The following is a 9,169-nucleotide window of genomic DNA, read 5'->3' on the forward strand; positions in this document are numbered from 1 at the left end:
TTGGCTCGATGTCTTGTTTAAAGCCGATGTGCAAAACCGATGTCAAAGCTGACGTGCATAACTATATAACGTATGTAGATTAAGTAATGACGCCACAAAAAATATAGCACTACAAGTGCAGTACAGCATTCCTAACCGAGCCCACAATGTCTGCTGTGTGGATGGAGCAGTCAACAAGTCGAGCAGTCATTTGAAAGCGTAAGAACATTTCAGCGAGACAACTCAAAGGTGAAATCCATTAATGCCAAGATAATAGAATTCATTGCCCTTGACAATCAACAATTCTCTGTGGATGATGTTGGCTTTCGCCGACTGGTCGAGCACCGGTACACACTACCAAGTAGGCGCTATTATTCAACATTACAGGCGCTCTCTTAATGTTTATTTTTTGGTTCCCCTTTTTTAGTTTGAGGCATATTTTTTTGAGCACCGACATCTTAAGTTTCCCAGGTGACTAATTTCAGCTTTTTTTATTTTTTTTTATCATGAAAAACAACTGGAAAAGTAGGGGTTAAATGTGAAATGCAAACTACTAGGCTAATCAAACCTATAACAATGGAGAGTAGTTATTGGCTATAGATTTTGAATCCAGTTTAGTTTATTCTCTCTGCCTTTTGAAGTAGCCTTTTTCCCCTTTTTGAAATCCCAAAGCAAGGAGTTTTCTGCTGCTGTTGTGATAGCCAATCACTACTTTCCATTGTTGTAGTTTTGATTAGCCTATTAGTTTACATTTCACATTGAACCCCTACTTTACCAGTTTTTCATGATAAAATTTATTTTTAAATGGATGAAATTGGTCACCTGGGAACTGAATAAATTGGAGGCAGGGAATCATTGAAGGTGCTGGTCAGAAACAGCGACCCACAATATAAACCTAAAGTGCTCGACGCTATGAAACAACTCCACATGCTGTGTGTTTCTTTTCACTCCTTGTACAATAATATCTCTAATGGGGAATTATGTAGCACGATTGGTTTGTACCCCTCCTCCGAGTTTGACATCTGCCAGCCTAGGGCCCAATGACAAATCGACCCCTAGACCCTACGCCAGCCACACTCAACTGGCAGACCACGGTTCATATCTGAACCTAGAATGGGGTGAATATGGACTGCGGCCCTGATGTACATTTTTGTCAAATAAAACATTTAGGAACTGTCGGGCGTTCAACTTACTGCTGTTGAGAGTTATAATAGTAGAATGTCTGCACGAGGTGCAATTTAATTTCGAAATTGGTTAGTGCATGAACATTGTTCCTCTTGTTATACATTTTTCCTCTTGACATCCCAGGTGGCCCCCATTGATTTTGCTGAGTCACTCAGATATGAAAAGACATGGCAAAATGTGTAGAATTGCAGGAATTGAGCTTTAAAATAGCAACAGTGGGTTTCGAGGTGGGGGTTTGTTACTACGCCGATAAATGACAATATCCATCCGGCCCTTTGCCACTTAGGACATTTGTGTAACCGGACCTTCTGAAATAGTACCCAGCTGTGTGTATTGCATCACCTTTGATTCGGGTCACATGCACTGCCTGTATTCTAGTCTCATATTGATGCTGGTGGATAGCAACCCCGTGAACTGGCCAGCAAAGAAAAAATCATCACGTGATTTGTGCTTTTGGCTAGACACCCGGACGCAACGCACGACGCAACAGTCTCATCCAAAATGATTGTGTGTGTGTACACCGTGCAGAGACGGATGTGGAACTTCCCTTGGCTGTGTCGTGGTCTGTTGTAACATCTGTTTTTATCATTAGGAAAGTGGATGTGGGCCAAGAAGTACTCTGCTTTGGGATTTACATTGACATTTAGGAATGTCCTCTCTGACACCACGCCAACTAATTACATGTCCCTTGATTTGATTTACAGAAATGTATAATGAAAGACGGCATGCCAAAATCACTTCATATTATTAATAATACATGAGATTTATATAGCACTTTAAGGACCCGAAGACATTATTATTATTGTTGTTCAGACATTTGTGCGACACCTCATCGAGAGTGCACACTATTATACTATTAAATAATCAAGTGTCTCTTAGAGTATGTTGGGCCTCACATGCCAGTTATGATTCATACTGTTTGTCTATCTATGTACAGTAATATTCTTAAGCACTTTGGGGTTTTCTGAATTGGCTAATTGACCTGCCCAATGAATCGGTTTCTAACTTATTTGTCTTGTTTGATATGATAATACTATTCATCCAACAGGTTTTTTTTGGGCCATCCTCTCCTTTTTCTTTTACCTCTACATGACTCCACGTTTATTTATTTTTTTGTGAGGCGTATATACTGTATATATTTTATATTTTTGAAGTACCTCATGGGAGCAGCACTGATCCAAAAATATGAAACGCTTCACTTCTGAAGACTTTTGTAGTTCTAGAGACATCACTCCATAGATGCACTACGTCTCCCACGATGCATAGCCGAGCTCAGGCTCAGTTGACAAATAACAACACTTTTCTCTCCAACTGAAACAGGCAGACCACGCCCTTCCAGGGCACAGGCAACATGGAGTGAGTTCTGGTTACTTCAACCTTCCAAATATGTTCTCTAGATGTAGAAGCAGAGACTTTCTGGTATAAACCCTGAAATATAACCAAAAGCACTGCTGACACACAAATAGTGTGTGTAAAAAGGAGAACCCCCACCCACCTTCCTATGTACAAAACCATTATATGTAGATTATAGGCACAGAAAAGTGGAAAGGGCCTAAAGTCCTCCTATACACAGTCATTGCTGTGAGCCATCATCTAAAGTAGCCCTACAAACATAATGAATGGGATGCTTGTTTTAAACAACCAATCATGTGTGTGTGTGTGTGTGTGTGTGTGTGTGTGTGTGTGTGTGTGTGTGTGTGTGTGTGTGTGTGTGTGTGTGTGTGTGTGTGTGTGTGTGGACGCAAACTCTCAAAACAGGTCCAGTTTATTTTGGAAAGCAGCCCTGTGCAGGCAGGCACACAGTCACAAACATGTATATCTCAACTTCTCCGTTCTCTCCCTCTCTCTTTCCTCTCCTCCCGTCATTTCCCCCTCATAAACACACCAGCCGGCCTCTCACCTCCAGTAGCATGATGTCCGGCAACGTGACCAACAAGACGGACCCTCGTTCACTCCATTCCCGGGTTTTCATCGGGGAACCTCAACACACTCCTGGTCACCAAGGCAGATGTGGAGGCCATCTTCAAGTAGGTAGCACAATACTATGGCTGCTCTCTGCTCCAACATCCCCAGCCTCTGTGTATGTGTGTCTTTCGCCAGGGTTGGGATAGAGCAGAAGAATTCAATTCAACGCTGTCCCAGAAGGGCAATTCTTGTGTAGCGTAAAAATATCCATTGAACAGCCACAGATGTACAAAAGACACATTTCCATTCGTTGTACATTGGACAATAAATTAATTTGTTGTTCTTCTTCAGCAAGTACGGCAAGATTGGGGGCTGCTCCGTCCACAAGGGGTTCGCGTTCGTCCAGTACGCCAACGAGAGGAACGCCCGGGCCGCTGTAGCGGGCGAGGACGATTGTAGGACAGGTGCTAGGTAAGAACCCAGGCAGTGGTATTCCACTCCTGCTCCTGTGTCCCCACTCTACCTCCAATATGTTTCCCCTCTTCTAAAGGCATAGTATACAGTTGAAGTCAGTAGTTTACTTACACCTTAGCCAAATACATTTAAACTTAGTTCTTCACAATTCCTGACATTTAATCCTAGTAAAAATCCCCCGTCTTAGCTCAGTTAGGATCACCACTTTATTTTAAGAATGTGAAATGTTAGAATAATAGTAGAGAATGATTTATTTCAGCTTTTATTTCTTTCACCACATTCCCAGTGGGTCAGAAGTTTACATACACTCGATTAGTATTTGGTAGCATTGCCTTTAAATTGTTTCGCTTGGGTCAAACGTTTCGTTTAGCCTTCCACAATAAGTTGGGTGAATTTTGGCCCATACCTCCTGACAGAGCTGGTGTAACTGAGTCAGGTTTGTAGGCCTCCTTGCTCGCACACGCTTTTTCAGTTCTGCCCACACATTTTCCATAGGATTGAGATCAGGGCTTTGTGATGGCCACTCCAATACCTTGACTTTGTTGTCCTTAAGCCATTTTGCCACAACTTTGTAAGTATGCTTGGGGTAGTTGTCCATTTGGAAGACCCATTTGCGACCAAGCTTTAACTTCCTGACTGATGTCTTGATGTTGCTTCAATATATCCACATCATTTTCCTCCCTCATGATGCCATCTAGTTTGTGAAGTGCTCCAGTCCCTCCTGCAGCAAAGCACCCCCATAACATGATGCTGCCAGCCCTGTGCTTCACGGTTGGGATGGTGTTCTTCGGCTTGTAGGCCTCCCCCTTTTTCCTCCAAACATAATGATGGTCATTATGGCCAAACAGTTCTATTTTTGTTTCATCAGACCAGAGGACATTTCTCCAAAAAGTACAATCTTTGTCCCCATGTGCAGTTGCAAACCGTAGTCTGGCTATTTTATGGTGGTTTTGGAGCAGTGGCTTGTTCCTTGCTGAGCGGCCTTTCAGGTTATGTCGATATAGGTCTCATTTTACTGTGGATATAGATACTTTTGTACCTGTTTGTTACCAGCATCTTCACAAGGTCCTTTGCTGTTGTTCCGGGATTGATTTGCACTTTTCGCACCAAAGTACGTTCATCTTGAGGAGACAGAACACGTCTCCTTCCTGAGCGGTATGACGGCTGCGTGGTCCCATGGTGTTTATACTTGCGTACTATTGTTTGTACAGATGAACGTGGTACCTTCAGGCGTTTGGAAATTTCTCCGAAGGATGAACCAGAGTCACTGAGTTTGAATGTAGGCCTTGAAATACATCCACAGGTACACCTCCAATTGACACAAATTATGTCAATTAGCCTATCAGAAGCTTCTAAAGCCGTGACATCATTTTATGGACTTTTTCAAGCTGTTTAAAGGCACAGTCAACTTAGTGTATGTAAACTTTTGACCCACTGGAATTGTGATACAGTGAATTATAAGTCTGTAAACAATTGTTGGAAAAAATGACTTGTGTCATGCACAAAGTAAATGTCCTAACCGACTTGCCAAAACTATAGTTTGTTAACAAGACATTTTTGGAGTGGTTGAAAAACAAGTTTTAATGACTCCAACCTAAGTATATGTAAACTTGATAATGTGGATGTTACCCCTGTATAGATATATAGCTTCCTCTTGTCTCTCTCTCTCTCTCTCTCTCTCTGACATTAACCTCGCTTGTGAACCGAAGCCTCAGAGATCGAAGACGGTTAAGCGCTCCGCAGGAGACATGTACAGGTTTACCTCAACTCCTCTCTGTGTGAATAAAAATAATTAAATAGGATCTGTACCTAGTGCTTCAGTTAATCTCTCTCACTCTCTCTCCCACCACCCTGTCCGTCTGTCTGTCTGTCCGCCCAGCTCTTCATTTGATTTGGACTATGACTTCCAGAGAGATTACTATGACGTCTTTGGTTCACCATTGCCACACACACTGTACTTAAAAAGGGATAAAAAAAATCGGATATTTTTGCTGTACCTCTTTCTTAAACTGCAGCGTTCTTTTGAGAGATGTTACACATCGAATGCATTACATTTGTAACAGCCTTATGTCGTATAACCTGTGTGTGTGCCTGTTTGTGTTGCCGTTGTAGGATGTACTCGTACCATTCCCGTGTGCCCCCTCCGCCTCCACCCCTGTCCCGGCCGACGATCCCCTCCAAACATCCCCGGGTCAGTTTGAGTGGAGGTGGAGGGGGCAGCCGACGCACCAAGACCAGCTTCTCATCTTCCAGCAGCCAGAGCAGGACCTCGACCTCACGCACCAGTCAGTGCCACACACATACATGGAATGACAGACGCTTTCGACACTTCCGACATTGATCAAACACACTCTTACTAACTACACACGATATAGCTTGATCTCATCCTTGCCACACACTTACTAACTCAATTCACTCAGACCATTTACCCATGATTAATTTACCCTGTAGACACATGTATCCATGTTAATTCTATGGAAGTGACATCCATACCGACTGTATGTACTCTATGCCTCTGACTCTCTCCTCTCTCCCCCCTATTCCTAACCCAGTGAAGACAGATGACCTGCAGATCATCAAGAGAGAGCTGACCCAGATCAAACACAAAGTGGACTACCTGCTGGAGAGTCTGGAGCGCATGGAGAAGGACCACAGCAAGAAGTCCGGTACGACGGGACAGACACGAGTGATGGATGTGCACTTGTTGCCCACTGCATTTTCAGACATAAATATGTATAAAGCAACTCATTTCTGTTTATCAATAAAATCTCTCTGGCTCCCTCTCTAGACATGAAGAGTAGTGGGAAGCAGGAGACAGGGGAGGTGTCTCATCTCCTCAACTGTGGAGGGAAGGAGGAAAGCCTAAAGAGGGAGAGAGAGAACCAGTCTCTCAACGACTCAGAAGAGGAGGTAGACCTACTGGAGGAAGAGGTGTAGCTTTCGTTTACATTTTAGCTAGTCATTTAGCAGAAGCTCTTATCCAGAGTGACTTACAGTAAGTAGTAAGTGCATATATTTCCGTACTTCGTACTGGTCCCCCTTGGAAATCCAACCCAGAACCCCAGTGTTGCAAGCTTTATGCTCTACAAACTGAGCCACACTTGAGAGGGGAAAGGAACTGTGGGGAATGAAGAAGCGCTAGAAGAGAAGTGCAGATGGAAAGGAGTTGTAGTGTGAAGGAAAACATTGAGGAGGAAGCAGTGGCTGTCAGTGCACTACTTTTGACTATGGCTCTGGTCAAAAGTAGTGCACTACATAGGGAAAAGGATGCCATTTGGGAGGCAGGCGGTGTCTCATGTCAGCTTATTGAATCCTGTCGGCAGGTACAGAGTTGAGGAAGGGAGGATAATGATGAAGGAGAGGATGATGGAGATGGCGCCAACGGAGACGATGCTTAAGCAACGCAAACACGCACACAAATCTTGACCAACACACAACAAAATGTGTATAACTGTACATGCCAACACATACACATACATGGACAGTTGTACTTACTGAGCTCTGTATTCAAATGGGCGTTTCAACTATATACTGCACGGTTTCGAATGTGTGCTCCCACATACACATTAACTCTACTACACTCTACTATTTACTGTATGTCAAGGAAATATCTGTCCCTCTTCTTCTCTTTTGATGTCTCTTCTGTATTATTTTGTAGCCTTGTTCGACCATCCTGATCTCGTAAGCTTACATTCTGTGAAGTGAAAGGAAACGAGAGTGAGAGAGAGTGGTCAGGATGTTTCTTTATTTGTCATTGAGATTTCGTTTATTCTAGTTTGGGTCAATTTCATTTAAATTCAGGAAGCACACTGAAATTCCAATTTTCCTGTAAATGAGGAACATTTGGAATTGGAATTTGGTTTACTTTCTGAATTGACTGTTATTGAAATTGAATTGACCCCAACCCTGTTCTGGATGCAGTGGTTCTGAAACTTCACCGCGGGAACCCCAGCCATTCCATGTATTTGATCTATTCCAGAGCTAGCACACCTGATTCAACTTGTCAACTAAACAAAATTGTGAAACGTCTGGGGGTCCCCTCGAGCAGGGGTACTCAACTCTTACCCAACGAGGTCCAGAGCCAGCTGGTTTTCTGTTCTACCTGATTATTAATTGCACACACCTGGTGTCATAGGTCTAAATCAGTCCTTCACTAGAGGGAAAGAAAAAATGCAGTGAAACTGGCTTCGATGTCCAGAGTTCAGTTTGAGAGCCCTAGAGCATTAGTTCCCAAACTGTGAGGCGTGAGTTAAATAATTTTTTTTAAGGAACTCAGTTCGGCTTTAAACTTACTCTTTAAAGTTGCAATAGTAGAATGGCAAAGGTGCAATTTCAAAACTGGGTAGTGAATCAGCAGTTTTCCTCTTTTCATGTCAGTCGTTGGATACCTTTAGAGAACTATTTATAACTTGTCAGAAATGTCCAGATCAACTAGCCCATGTCAGCTAACGCTTTTTTTCCTTTGTTTTAGCCCATAGATATATATATATATTTTAATCACTCATGTCACATAGATTAGACGTGGCAAAATGTATAGAAACTCAAACATTTTCTTTGCACCTGTAACGCTCTGGCCATAGGTTTTTTTTGTTCGTTATTTTGGTTAGGCCAGGGTGTTACATTGGGTGGGCGTTCTATGTTCATTTTTCTATGTTTTTGTATTTCTTTGTTTTGGGCCGTGTGTGGCTCCCAATCAGGCACAGCTGTAGTTTGTTGTTGCTGATTGGGAGTCACACATATGTAGCCTGGTTTTCCTTTGGGCTTTTGTGGGTGATTGTTTCTGTTTAGAGTTTTTCCTGACAGGACTGTTTGGCTGTCGTTTTTGTTTATTTTTGTAAAGTGTTCTCTTTTCATTAAAATTCTAATGATGAACACATCCTCCGCTGCACCTTGGTCTAATTCTGATGATGGCCGTTACAGCACCCCACGACAAAATATGTAGAATTGCAGGAAATAAGCTTTAAACCTGCAAAATTCTCTCCACCAACAAGAGGAGTGAGAACAGTCTGTGTCATGAACAGTGGATGGGCCCATAGAAATAAACAGGGCGCGTGCACACAGGGGTGCGCTGGATGTTCCCCAATGCTGGAAGGGGGGGCCCTGAGTGAAAAGGGTTTGGGAACCCTTGCCCTAGAGCTGGGGTCGGCAACCCAAAATGTTGAAAGAGCCATATTGGACCAAAAAAACTAATCTGTCTGGAGCCGCAAAAAATTAAAAACCTTATAAGCCTTATAATGAAGACAACACATGCTGTAAGTGTCTATATTAGCTATATTAGCTATATTAGCCTACTATCAAAATGATAAGTAGGCTACAAATACATAATGAGCATTCATGATTAAACGTTTATTTTACCTGCAGCACATCCTGGAGAGAATGACGCACCACGTGACTACTCTGCTGTACGATGGTGCTTTAAGTTTAACTTCCATTATAATATGTATTATGTTTCGTTGCATTGATGAAATTATAGAAATACAATACAGAAATCAGATTTTTGATGTCATTTTTATTTTAGGATTCGAAAAAACAACAAAATGTGCAACATGCATAATAGCCTCCTGTAATTTCAGATCACCCCATGGAAATAAAATGCAGTCCTTTTCAATCCTCAATAATACGATAC

The 9,169-nt window shown here is 42.5% G+C and overlaps 1 pseudogene across 1 annotated transcript; it reads left to right on the forward strand.

Moving 5' to 3' along the window:
* The first annotated feature begins 3,057 nt into the window (after nucleotides 1–3,057).
* On the forward strand, nucleotides 3,058–8,269 carry LOC106609025 (heterogeneous nuclear ribonucleoprotein C-like; annotated as a pseudogene). The gene is made up of 6 exons (XR_014392813.1): nucleotides 3,058–3,191; nucleotides 3,421–3,540; nucleotides 5,423–5,475; nucleotides 5,571–5,879; nucleotides 6,096–6,209; nucleotides 6,332–8,269. The product of XR_014392813.1 is annotated as a heterogeneous nuclear ribonucleoprotein C-like (transcript).
* Nucleotides 8,270–9,169: the final 900 nt, after the last annotated feature.

This window comes from Salmo salar, chromosome 07 (genome assembly GCF_965601325.2).
Source record: "Salmo salar chromosome 07, fSalSal1, whole genome shotgun sequence".
Classification (NCBI taxonomy): Eukaryota; Metazoa; Chordata; class Actinopteri; order Salmoniformes; family Salmonidae; genus Salmo; species Salmo salar.